This window comes from Anneissia japonica, unplaced genomic scaffold (assembly GCF_011630105.1).
Source record: "Anneissia japonica isolate Jap-2015-1 unplaced genomic scaffold, ASM1163010v1 scaffold1812_len1207588_cov181, whole genome shotgun sequence".
NCBI classification, from domain to species: domain Eukaryota; kingdom Metazoa; phylum Echinodermata; class Crinoidea; order Comatulida; family Comatulidae; genus Anneissia; species Anneissia japonica.
The window spans coordinates 442,383-457,299 of record NW_022726379.1 but is presented as its reverse complement, the minus strand read 5'-3'; positions in this window follow the sequence as shown (position 1 = coordinate 457,299).

Genomic DNA, 14,917 nt, shown 5'->3' with positions numbered 1-14,917 from the left:
CTTAAACACACCAAACTACTACCAAAAAAAGATGGTTTTACTTAATTCAAAAATCTTTTTTGCACTTTAATTATGCACAAAATATTATTATTATTATTATTATTATTATTATTATTATTATTATTATTATCATCATCATCATCATCATTATGATTACATAGTCTTACATTATCTCGAATTGACAAACAGCAGTAGAAAGGTGATAATAGTTAGAAAGGTGGTAAACGTTCCTTAATAAGTTCCTCGAAATGTGTCAATACATAAAGTTGAGTGAATGTTTCTTATTTTAAAGACTGTCGTATTTGTTGTGATACAGTAGAAAAAAAATAAGTGTCCCTTTAATAGGGGTTATTTGACCACTTGGCACACTCAGAAAGTGTCCCCCTTAATATGGGTTGGCCGCAGTGTTAACAGATGTATTTCCCCTCGTTTCATGGAAAAGTGTCCCCTTAATAGTGGTGTCCCCTGAATAGGGGTGTCCCAAAGGAGGGGTTCTACTGTATAGTGTTATAATAAAGGACATGATGGTACATCATGTAGCATAGCTCTCAACGAATGTTGTCGATTCTGTAAATAAATACATTGTGCAATAAAATTCCCCTGACGGCATCCCCCCTCCCCCCTTTTTAAAAAAATCGTGCCTACGGGCTTGCTCAGAGAATATCAGCTGTTATGTATGGTGATAAAATGTGCTCTGTTGCTTCGGCACAACTTTGGAACACGCAATATAAAATCCTGAGCAACAGTTTCTTCTTTCAAGAGTGCTTTGAAGACGCACCACTTTGGTGGAGTTTAAAATTTCTTCTCTATTTTCCCCTCCTGACGCTTGTTCTTAATTTTTTTTTTTTGAATTTTTTGTCATAGGCAGCCAGATGACCGCACCATTTTGATGTGAGTTTGCGTTTAATCCCATCCTCAAGTAGCAGCGGGTACTGCAAAATTTCGATGTGAGTTTGCGTCAAGAAAATATCACAGGAATGATGTTTTTCCGACGTGTTTTTCAACGACGATAGAAGGACATAAATTATGAAAAAATAGGTAAATAATCAAGCTCATCATCATATGAGTTTAATGTGTATTTTTACTTAAACGTACCATTGACTGTGTTTGTATGCTTTACATCATTGTTGAATAAAAAAGATCTGAAATTGAATTTGAAGTTACTGTACATACAAAATAGGCGCAAGACAGAGAGGTGCAGACAATGTAATGAAGTACGTAGCCAATATTATAGAATACCTGTTTATAGACATAAAGGGCACCTTTGTGTGTGATCTTTCGTGTGCGCGGCATGCTTTCTTCTTCGGGCAGTAATGTTCAGAGTTATGGTCAGTCTCAGAATTCAAATATCAATTTAGCCAGCAGGTGTACATCAGTAATGGCATTGGTCAGAATATTTAATTAATGCACCAGTAATTCGAACTTCCACAGAGTAGGGCTACAGTAGTTCGTTCAGTGCTCGATCGCGGTTAGGATGCCTGAGTTACATATCGCAAATAATACCGGACATAACATTACTACTCCATGCCAAATTGATAGCTATGGTGTAGGTTTTTTCAACATGTCTGCCGATGTAAGCAAGCGGCTGACATAGTTTGTACTTGTGTCAATATGTACAACATTGAAGAAAGAAGAAAGAGGAGATACGCTCGTCAGAAAAAGGTAAATTATTTTTAAACGTTAAGTTATATAAAATATCGTACTGTGGAATCAGTTTGCCGCGGACATTATTGGATATCAGAGTGGTAATGAAAATGAGAGCATTAACAGACAGGCATATAGGCCTACTTCGTGCTGTGAAGAAGGCCTATAATAATGTTTGGAATGTACGCCTATATTAATGTTCGAACTGAAAAAAACCCTCTAAAGTGCAAGTCTTCATTTGCTGACTAAATGGCAATCACTCGTGTGGTAAGTAAGGGTGCTCCGTTTGACGTGAGTTCAAGCTTTCACTTTTGAAAAAATATGTAGGCCTACCCTTTATTAATCATTAATATTACGCTTCTGTAGTTGGTAACTCTCTATGTATTGATTATCACAATTTATTTTTTCTGTGAAGATGATTTTATTAATAAACATACCATTATGAATGAATGAATGGAATGGAATGAAAAAAAAAATGTAATCAGCATAGGGTTACTTGATACACACGATCAAGAAAATATGCCTACATTATTTTATTAGGACAATCACCCTAAAGAAATTAAACTTTTTCAGTAGTCTAAGTTATTCTGTATTGTCTGTTGTAGCATAGCCTCTCAAATACGCATCCGGGGACCGTCCGTGAAGCAGACCCCAAGACATGTGAGGTTGTGACGTCAATCACAAATCATTTATAACTATGGCATAAGACTGTATACTGTTCTATTTTTTTATTTGTCGAAAATGCGTCTACTGCTTCATTCCATAATATTGGGGGTTTTTTTAAGCAGAGGCCCTGTAAGATTTTGAATTGTAACACAACCACGCTTTTCTTGACAATAAAAATTGCCAATCCTTTACCGTTTATTTTGATGTGAAATACTGTAGAGTACGGTACTATATAGGCCTGCTAGCCTTGATTTGTCGTTTTTTAACGGCTTTTATTATACTATTCGTACACGTGCATTCGTGTGTAACTTTATTTATTTATTTCACTATTGAGCTATTACAAAGCTACATGCAAAAAGAAAAAAAAAAGAATCACCATACAGTACAATAATAAATATTACTATCACAAGTATTACAAGTATATTAAGAATAAATTCCAAAAAACCAAAATATACTCAGTATAATATTAAAAAAGGATATACTACATTATAATTAGAAAGAATGCCGGTGTTATATACAAAATATAATATATATTTTCCGTTAAATAAAAAAGAAAAATATACCTTGCAGTTGCCGAGCGAATTTTATTGAGAATGTACGGGTCGTGAGGAACAAGAACGTTAGCAACAACGTTATCGAATATTTATGATTTTTAGGGTTCCATGATATTGCAATGTTTATTAATCAATGTGCTTGTGTGATTAAATGATTAGTAACGACATTTACTGTGCACGTTCAGGGAGTTGTTGTGGTGATGTGAAAATTTATATTAGTTAATAAAGTGTATTGTATTGGAACGATTTTTTTTTCCAAGCTAACAGCACCACTTTATTAATTATGATTAGTCATGTATAAGCACTTATAAATATTCAAATTATTAGGCCAATATTATTTTTTTAACTAATAATAGCAGGCCATAGCAATGGGCATGACCACTGAAAAAAAAATTCAATATAAAAAACATCTCAACTTAAAGAAAGCAAATGTCGCGTGACAAACAATTCCTTGTTCTCGTCTCAAATTTAGGCCTATATCAACCTGCTCTAAGAAATCCTATGAGTATAAATTATATTATAAGATTGTGTTGTTTCATCTTGGTATTCTTCAGCGTTATAGCCCAATTTAATCTGGGATGGATGTTGTTTCAGATGGCTTGACTTTACAATTTTAAAAGCCTTGTTTGTTTGGTGATGAAGGCTGTGGCTGAGTGCTGTCGTGATAAGTAGAACAGGTGATGGACACGACTGGCGCCCTCAATCATCGGGTAAAGTCGAATGTGCTTATCCATTTGGCAAAACAGATATTTATGCTATGTGTATCATCCATGCTATTTAAAATTTCACGGAAAAAGACATAGTAAAATATCGGTCAGACTTACTAAATTTATTCTAAGTAAAGTTTTCCATTCTCTTTCTGTTGTCATCAACATAATAATAATTATAATCATCATCATGATCATCATCGTCATCATCATCATCAGTGGCGTAAAGCCTATGCCGGACCGCAGGGCCCTCGACTCCTAGGGGCCTCTTCGAAGGGACCCCTACACATAGGGTCCTCGATCTAGCACTCTGACCCAAAAGAGCTTTGACGATATATAGCATAATGTGTCTCTGTCATCGACTGTGGAGGACATATATCCAGTGAGCCCCCCTAAAAATGGAGATATAAAGAAAATTATACTCAAATTTGAAGTCTGTGAATGCCATTTCATGCCATGTAGAGGAGCCATAATCATAAAATTTCTTCGTCGTTACAAAACATTTATAGTTTAATACAATGACACAAAAATATATCATTATCATTATCTCCATCATCATCATCATCTTCACATAGTTACCAACCTGAGACATTTGAAATGCGTGACTAAACCAGTTGGATACTGGGGCCACCGGGATTCTGCCCCTCTGGAGGGCGAAGGTCCCTGGCGCTCTGACGATCTGAGCATTTTTAAGCTGTTTTCAAAACAATTTCTAGGAGTGTTTGTTGACAATACAGGGTACATAACATAAATATTTTAATAAAGCCACGTAAAATTTCAGTTTCAGTGTATGTTTAATTTTCTAATGACTCAAGTTACTGCACGACCGTTTTTATATTTTTAATAAAACCAATTTCTTCTAATATTTTAAGTTTTCCCCTTAATTCGTGGTAATTCGTTATCACGCAGACTTGTGTTAAATGCGTGACAAATTTATGATTACGTAGCTTATGTGTTTTTGCAAAATGCGTGTTTCATCCAAAATCACTTTAAAATGCACCGTCCCATACGATGCGAGACGGTTGGTAACTATGATGACTATTACTATCACCATCATCATCGTCATCATCATCATCGTCATTATCATTATCATCATCATCATCATTATCATCACCATCATCATCACCATCATCATTACCAAATTTGGCACCGCCAACACAGTATAAACATAACAGATGGATAATTAATAAGGACAGTGCATGCTCAAAAGCATGTTTAGTAGGCCTATTATGGAGGTATAAAATTAGATGTATCAAGAATATGCACGCCATTGGTGATGATGTAATTAATGTCCATCGTGTTGGGATTAAATATTAACTATGTCATCATCCCTGATTATGACATAATTACTGATGGCGTGCAATATCGTTGTTGCTAACAAATTAAAAGGAGTTTTACCCTCGATCATTCATTCTGATCAGACTGTTTTTCTTAAAGGACGCTATATAGGCGAAAACATTCGCTTAATATTTGATATTATTAAATATACTGAAGATGAAAATATTCCAGGACTAACTACTTTTTCTTGATTACGAAAAAACATTCGATAAAATTGAACGGTGCTTTATACAAAAAGCATTGGTGACTTTCGGGTTTAGAGAAAAATTTTGCAAAGAAATTCAGGTAATGTACAATGATATTCAAAATACAATTTTTTTTAAATCTCGCGTGGCGTAAGACAGGGCTGTCCACTGTCACCGTATATATTTATATTGTGTGCGGAAATTTTTGCAATTAGAATACGACAAACAATGGCAATAAAAGGTATCTCCATAAAAGATAATATGATAAAAAATAAAATAGGTCAATATGCAGATGATACTTATTATCTGGTCGATGAATATAATTCAATATCTACAGCTCTTGGAATTATACACGAATTTACAAAATGTTCAGGATTATGTATCAATTCCGACAAATGCCGTGTTATGCGAATATAGCTACATTAAGTACAATTGATGAAAATTTAGAATGGTCGCAAGAAGATATGAAATATCTAGGTATTTTTGTTTCTACGGACACAGAAAAAGTTATCAACACTAATATGAAAAGAAAGTTAAATGGCATGGAATTGTCTATGCGCATATGGAAGACTAGGGCACTTACATTATACGGAAAAATTACACTGATAACAAGTCTTCATTCCGAAATTAATTTACTGCCTGTCAATTTTGCCAAACCCTGCTCCCTCTTTTATCAAGGAAGCGCAAAATATGTTATTCAAATTTACTGGGAATGACAGACCAGATCTTATCAAAAGATCAAAATGTACAACAAATACGAATGTGGGGGTTTGAACATGCCGCACATCAAAAGTTTTTCGCAGGCCCTGAAAGTCACTTGGGTAAAACGTTAAAAATAATGCAAAATGGAAATTATTCTTTGATCACGAAATAAGCATTTATCGAAAAATGTATTTATTTGAATGTAATTTTGATTCTGATTCTATTTTATTCCAACGAATTTTTCATGGTTTCTACAGAGTGTGATCATTGCCTGGTCAAAATTAAATTTTTCTCATCCGGAAACGAAGGAAGAATGCATTTCTCAATCTTTATGGAATAACAGTTTTATAAGAATTGATGGCAAATCTATATTTTATTCCAGTTGATGGAGAGCGGGGGTTAAATATATATATGATTTGATTGCAGGTGGTAATTTTCTTACATTTAATCAATTTCAACAAAAATTTAATATAAAAACTATGGCATTTTAAGCGCAATTCCAAAAAACTGGAAAGAAAATCTAGTGCATGATCTGTGCAATTTTAAACCCATAAACAAACAACACAAATTTCTATCAATGAAAATCATAATAAAATAATATATTCTAGTTTAATTAAGAAATATGTTTCAATACCAACCGCATCTATGAATAAATGGGAAAAAGAATTTGGAGAGGTATTAAACTGGGAAACGATTTTTATGTGTCCAACAATGTGTACTCCAGATACAAGATTAAAAAATTTCCAATTTAATTTATTCATAGGCGCATAGCAACAAATAACTTTCTTTTTAGGATTAAGATAATTGATTCACCAATCTGTAATTTTTGTAAAGTTGCTATACAAACCTTGTCCCATTTATTCTATGAATGTACCATACGTGTCTTATTTCCTGGAGAAACTAGAATGTTTCTGCAACAGGAATCATATATATTCCAACTGTTTCTCAAAAAAATGTATTCGTTGGAGTCAATAATAGTAATAATAGTAATTATATTGTCAATAATGTGTTAGAGCAGCCCACCCCAACCCCCAACCCGGTCGGGGAGGCTTTTCCCCGCTCGCATTATTTTTTCACTTAAGGCAGAAGTTATAGATGGCACTATTTAAGGTCATTTAGGTGAACAGATAACATGAATAATGCATACTGGTTTCAATCTCGCGAGTTATGGATGAAGGATGTGAATGCTGCAGCGTATAGTATACAATATAGGCCAAAATCTCTTGGTAGCCGGTCGAGACAGTATTCGACACGGTGAAATGAATGGACTATTAGTATTGTAATAATAATAACCCTATGCCTAGACACTGTTTACGGACAGCATAGGTGCGAAAGCGCCCAGTGCAAGATTAATTGCCGGGCTGTTTGATGTGATAAGGGAATTCCCTAATATATTCGTAAAAAATGCTTCTTTTAACCCCTACTCCTAAAGGCCTAGGCTGGTAATAAATACTACCGTAATGATCATATACTTGGCTATTTTGAGAGGGGCATATTCGGTCTCAGCAGCTGTTCTAAACTAATCAAGAAAATTGGTGGCACATGAAATTTAACAATTGCAGTGGCGAATCAGGGAATTCGAAATAAAAGGGCCATGGAGGGATTTTCACAGGTAAGAATAAGACCGCCTCTGCAGCCTCACCTTGTGTCTGAGGTAAGAAAATTTATGATTATAGCCCCTCTAAATGTCCGGAAATGGCACTCTCAGACTTTAATTTTAATATAATTTCCCTTTTCCATTTCTTTTATAATTATGAAAAAAAAATAGTGAGGGTGGGTGGGGGCGGGCCGGGGCACCCTTGAATACACCACTGATTTGAGTTCAACACAGTAATAATCATTCTTCTAAAAACCGAAATATTATTGAGGGGTTCGCTGACCCTTTTATTTTTCAAAAATATTAAGTTGGAAATTATTTTAAATTAGGGGCCTATTATTTTTAGGTCTATTTATGAATGGCCCCTAATAGCAGCGCTGAATCTGGCCGGTTATTTGAGTAGTGTAAAGATGAAGCATACATACAACTGCTATAATAGTAGGCCTACAATAGTGATTCTGACCCAGAGAGAGGACACAGAACTAGGGGATGCTGCGTTATGGAAAGTTATGTGTGACCGGAAATGGTCTGCCAGTTGGCTGTTACCATGCGCCAGTGATGTTGGAGTACAGCAAGATGAAACTATTTATGTAATGCATGAATAAAGTTCGGGGTTTGTCGGGTAGTGAAATGATTATTGTACCGGTACATTTTAAGTGCTCCCTCCATGCATAAGTGTAAGCTAAATTACGGTGATTAATTAGCGAAGACATAGAGACAATTGTTTCGAAGTTCCCTCTTTCCAAGAGGGATGCAGCAAATGCTTTGTGAAAATGAGTACGCCGCGGTACTCATTTTCACAAAGGAATACACTCAGCTGGTTAGCTAACAATATGCAAATTTACATAAACACCTGGGAAGAAATGTGCATCACGTTCTGTTGCCTAGCAAACGTCTATACAGTAGTAGCGTGTGGGGAGGTGGGGGGGGAGGCTACTGATGTACTGTGTATAGCGGGGGACGATGAAGCATAATATGACTAGGCCTAAGTAGACAGTGCAATTATATGTGATAGAAAGTACATTTCGAAAGAAATAAACTAAAATAAGAAAAAAAAAATTAACTAGGGCCTAAGAATAATACAGTTGCAGATGAACCTTGTTTAAGTAATATATGCTAAATATGCGGCTCTTGTAGCCCTAGCTAGGCAAGGCATTCATGTGCAAAGCAGTGGGGTTTGTTTATCCATGAAAAAAGCACGCCGGGAAAGTTTGCCTTACCAGGAAAAGGTGACGTAATCTAGCTTATGACGTATGTATGCTAACTATAGCGTGAGTGTGACGTCACCAAAAAAATAAAAATTTTCTATTATAACCAAAATATTAATAACTACAAGGTTTGTGGGCGTAAATTCCCTTAATATGAATTAAGGGTAGCACCATCTCCTTGCCATACAAATTACAGCTCCCATTGACATCTCAGTCGAGAAATACGGGTAGCTGGCGTTTTTCTCGAAAATCTGACTACTAAACCATATCGGAAATTCACGTTCCACTTCTGGCTCTTGAGTTTTCCTTCGCACAAGCCGCTGAGGGCGGAACCCTGCGTCCAGCTAGCAAAGCGACGTTGGCCCAACGTTGGTAATCGTCGGTAAACGTCGGGGTCGGATATCTGACGTTGGTACGACGTTGGTGTTTGGTTGCAAAATTTGGTCGGAGAGGTAACGTCAAACTAACATTGGAATTTCACGTTGGCCCAACGTATGAATATATTTGTCGATTTTCCGATGTCGTCCCAACGTTGGTAAACCGTCGTAAATATTCAGTCTGACTACGGACGTTGGTACAACGTCACGATTTGTTACTGGCCCGACTACGGCAAACTACTAAAAAGATGGTAATTGGGTACTACCGTTGGCCCAACGTTGGCTAGAGGTTGTAAATATTAGATGTAATTTTAGACGTTGTCTCAACGTCGTACGTTGTTGGCCCGACGTCGGTAAACGTTTGAAATGGGGGTTGGTTAGTGAAGGTTGGTTACAGCCGTTGGGCCGACGTTGGTTGAGGTTGTAAATATTAGATGTAATTAAAGACGTTGTCGCAACGTCATAGTACTTTGTTGGCCCGACGTCGTAAACGTTTGAAATAGACGTTGGTTACCACCGTTGGGCCGACGTTGGCCAGAGGTTGTAAATATTAAATGTGATTACAGACCTTGTCTCAACGTCACAGAACGCTGTTGGCCCGACGTAGGTAAACGTTTGGAATGGAGGTTGGTTACAACGTTGGTACAACGTCACGATTTGTTACTGGCCCGACGTCGACAAACTACTAAAAAGATGGTTGGGTGCTACCGTTGGCCCAACGTTGGCTAGAGGTTGTAAATAGTAGACGTGATTATAGACGTGGTCGGAACGTCACAGTACGCTATTGGCCAAACGTCGGTAAACGTTTGAAATGGAGGGTGGTTACAACTGTTGGTCCGACGTTGACAAGAGGTTGTAATAAATATTAGGACGTGATTATAGACGTTACTTTGTTGGCCCGAGCCAGTTTTTTTTTTTTTTTTTTTTTTTTTTTTTTTTTTTTGTTGTTTTGATGGTGGATAATGAATAGCAAACATGGAGGTTGTGTGTTCGATTCCCACACGAACCAATTTTTTTTTCTTTAAGGCAGTTTAGTTGATGTTGGATAATATATGTATCGTACTCGTTGATGACGTCGCGAAATAACAACAAACAACAACGTGTCATGTCCGAGCCTAGGCCGTCATGGAAGCTCACTGGCTCCTGTGTAATTCATTTTGAGCCAACTGCAAACGAAAAGGTTACAATCTTTTCAGAGATAAGCTGGAAGAAAGTTTTAGACAGTTCCCATCAATGGAAGGATTTTAATACTGAGGAATGGACGTTATCGAAGTCCTTGGCTTGCTTAACCTTTTTTCTTCGATCGTCGCTTCCAACCGTCTAGGCGCGTCTAGCCTAAAGAGGGCTTATATAGCAGGTCGAGATCCATGAAAAGTCATATATAAAGATGTGGGTTACCCACATCTTTATATTTGCACAAGTAATTAAAATTGTTTATAGAGCAGATTAATCACACTGATAAACAATTGTATTACATTCGGCTGATGCATGGATACGTTTAGAATATGCTCGGACACAGATATTAAGACAATTCTATGCTTACAAACATTTTGTTCGTATTCAATATGAATAAGAATCATAGGCATATTCCTGTATTTATATAGCAAGCAGATATATTATAACCAAAACCGACGATATTCTATACACAATCGGACGTACTGTTTATTAAGAATATCTACCAAATTAAAAATTGAATAGCTTATTTAAAACGGTTAAAATCAGATATGGAAGAAATAGATTTCACTGATTTACAGACGGTTCTACAACAAATCTTTAAATGTTAGCAGCCAATAAATCATGCAAAAGAGTACAGAAAATCATACGCTCACTCTCCTGACAGGGATTTTTTTTTCTCATAAAAAAATTGTATTGTAAAATTGTAAATTAACAACTGTGTCCGAAGCATTCGTAATTTGTCTCCGAGCATTTCATATCCTACTCAGATTCCAGATTTTAAGACACCATGCTGTACATAACTGTATCTAGTCATATGGATATTTTCACGCTGTCATGACTACTAATTTCGCGAGGGGAGGTCGGATATGCATATTTATGTATATCAATTCACTTAACTGACCTAAGTAGTGCCCTTTATAATTTCTACCTGAACTGTGGGGAAAAATAATGCATCCCCACCCCCCACCAAGCCTTTGAAACCCCTTAATTTTCTTATTGTTTTGGGGCTTCGCGCTCTGGACCACTTTACAAAGATTTGGAGCGACGCTCGACCACACCCACTTTGTTCTCGTCGGGGATATCAGCCTCCTCCCCTCCGTCGGGTAAATCCTGGCGCCGCCTTGTTTTAATCGTCAATAACAACTAATGCAGTTCCTTGTTTGCATAGACCCTTAGATTACTTAGTAATCAATTTAAGGATTTTTCTAGTAAGAGGTCCAGATTTTATGACAGACGGTCAGGATTTTCAATTCAGAACCCTATCTTGTATAACATCGAAATCTGATTGATACCTATACCGGAATTTATACAATGATCAATATTCTTTTGCTTTATGGTTGTAGGCAGGTGCTAATGATACTGATCAGGAACGTGCACAACATAAATAAAATAGGCCTAAATTAATAAACTTTTTTGTGACACTCGACGGAATAAACAAAACTGCTAGATGGATTTATTGGATATTTGTATTTATCTACTTGATATATTTATTAAGAATCAGTGACACTCGCTCGTTTACGAATGGTGCATCTGAAATTAAAAGAAAATCAAATACAGTAATTAGATTCAAGTACTATAAGAGAAAGTTTAAAAAAAACCAACCTTAGTATTACAAAAACAAAATTAAAAAAAAACGTTCCACAAATGGCCTTAATCACAACAAGTACCACTGATAAGATAGTATAACAGGCCTACATACTCCAAGTATCGAAATGCACGCCATTGTGTCGGGATTCAATATTTCGACATTATGTCATCACCACTGTCCTGGAATGAAAATATCCATATATGCAAGCTTATATGCACAAGTACTAAAAGTGTTTGACCAATCAAAACATTACGCCAAGTAGGTGACATAGGTATGAGTAAACTAAAGATCAAAACACCCTACTGATCAAAGCTACCTACCAAAACAAAGAAAGCTCCTTTGAAGCTTTCAGCTCATTGTTAAGCATTGTGTAGCCATGGAGGTATAAAAATACCTTTATACCTCCATGGTGTAGCCTACGTATAGCAAACCTTCTTTAAACAAGTATAGACCAATTTTGCGAACTGTCAATAAAATATTAAACCTAATTTATTACTTACATTACAGGCTACATTATCATTTTCAAGTATACCTTGTAAACCTAAAATATATTGGAATGCCTCACAATTTTGTATATGATCATTTATAACAAGTACAAGTACCTCTTGTGATTATCTTATGACGGGACCTTAATTAAACTTGAAACTTAAAAAAACTATCAGAAAATATTTAAAATATAAATGTATATACAACAAAAATATACATAATACGGTATAGCTGAAATAATTAAATTATTAACAAATTACAAAGGTAATGGTACTCAGGGGTGGTGCCAGCGGGGAGGGGCGGTGGCCAGGGCCCCCTGTCGGGGAGAGCTGCCCCCCCCCCCCGTCGGGGAGAAAAATCACAATTCTTTGGGGAGACAAAAAATTATACGTATTTTTTACATATTAGTAGACTCTAAAATCAATTAAATAAGCCATTGAAACCCCTAAATTGTCAAAATTTTCGGGGGCTTCCCCCCCCCCAGGACTACTTTCGTTACATTTTCATCGCAGCTCGACCACTGACCACTCGTCGGGGACCCCCGTCTGGCAAATCCTGGCGCCACCCCTGATGGTACTATTGCGTTGTTTACTTGGGAACGAAGTCGCCATACTTTTGTTAAATATTGTCTATACTGAGTTCTTATCTTCAATTTGAAATGTATTATATTGGCTAGGCCTAAATTTAAGTATCTAATGACATGTTATGAAGTGTCTTATAATCGATAGAACAATTAGTAATAGTCTATTGTAGTTCTAGTTCTATTTAGTTACTCATCAACGCCTGTTCAGCGTCTGGATGAGTCTACTGTGACAGGGGCTGTAAGATGGACCTGTACACCGGGGTAACCCCATACGACCGTCTCGGAGGATGTACGTGCACCTGCATTAACCGCTCGGCTATTCGACCGTACAATTATCGTACAATTAATTTTGAATTTGTTTAAATGATTTAACTATATCTCTATTATAATAGCTATTATAGTAGAGATGAACTTGAGTGAAAAATATGTAGCGCCCTCAATTTATATACTGCGCCATTAGCATTCTTGTGGCAAACAAAATAATAACTATCGTTCGTTTATTATTACGTTTTCAACTACATCATCAAATTACTAATTAATATTAGAAATAGAGCTTGAACTATATGAATGCAAAATTAATGAAAAATACATGATCCTCAATTTGATATTTTTTTTAAATTTATAACTGCTTTTAACTTAAACATCATACCCCATACTATAAACAAATTAAACTCACACATTTCTTCCTGTATGAATAACATAATAAACAAAAATACAAGGCATGACATAAAAGCTGGTTGAGTTTCTTTTCAACATTCAGTATTTAAACATTAATTATTTTTCATAAAGCCGTTTCCATAGTTCTCTAATTTGAGCAGTGCTTCTAAGTTTATGTAAATCCTCAACAGTGTTCAATTTTATTTTTCTTTTTGCAAGATCACTTTTTGATATTGTAAGTAGGCCTAGATTAATCTGATGTCTTCCTACTCTTTCTTGCTTCGAAGCAGAGTTGATGGGGTATGTCAATAAATGCCGTAGCCAGCTATTGGGACAGTTGGGACAGCCCCACACAATTTTTCTAATGGGTCCACAAAAAATGGGTCCACATTTTGAAAAATTGGGTCCAAATTATGAAATTTCATACGTAAAATGGGCCCACTTTTTGAAAAATGGGTCCAGATTTCTGATATTTAGACTAAGTGGGTAAAATTTTAAGAAAATGGGGTCAAAATTTGTCATATTTTTGCATAAAATGGGTCAACTTTTTAAAAAATGGGTCCACATTATTCAGACTAAAAGTGGGTAAAATTTTAAGAAAATGGGTCAAAATTTTTCATATTTTTGCATAAAATGGGTCCACATCATTTGAATTTACGCGTGAATTGGGTCCACCCTGACAGGGGCGGCGCCAGGGAATTAAGCCCCCCCCCCCCCATCGGTCTGGTGAAGCCTCCTATCGGTCAAAGCTCGTCAGGCAATCGGACTGGAAAAAAAAAAAAAAAAAAAATTGGCCTAGTTTTCCTATCCAAGTACTGTACTGCCTACTGTCTCAGTAATCGCTCTTCGTCTGGGTCTGATCAGTCAAGCAGAACATCTAGAAGTCCCAATTGAAAAAAAAAAAATCTCGTTTTTGGGAGGATGGGACACCCTTCCCTCCCTTCCCTCCCATACCGACCCCCGGCTCGGGCCTTCGGCCTTCAGTTAGCCCCCACCCCAGTCGGACGTCTTAGCCCCCCCCCCATAAATTATATCCTAGAGCCGCCCATGCACCCTGATATTGTCCCGCACTGTTTGAAAATCTTGGCTACAGCATTTATGTGTCAATGCTAAAGCTGCTGGTGTAGTTTTTTTCACCTCTTAAGACCTGACATTCGCCTTCGTGATTTTTTAACTTTGATGGTTAAAGGTTCAACTTCGCATTTCTTATAAAGTTCTTCATTTGTTATTTCAGCCACTTGATATGTAAAATTGTTCTTAGATGTTTTCGTTGACATGATCTGCTTTTTCCATATCCACTTGGGGTGCTACCTAACTATCACAATTGTATAACAAAACTGACGAGGCCTGTGCTTCATAAATTTCCATTTTCTTCTTCAATAGTGGTTTTGGTCCAGTCAGCCACAATCTACAACATTTTTGAAAGGCAATATTTCCAAGTGTACATCC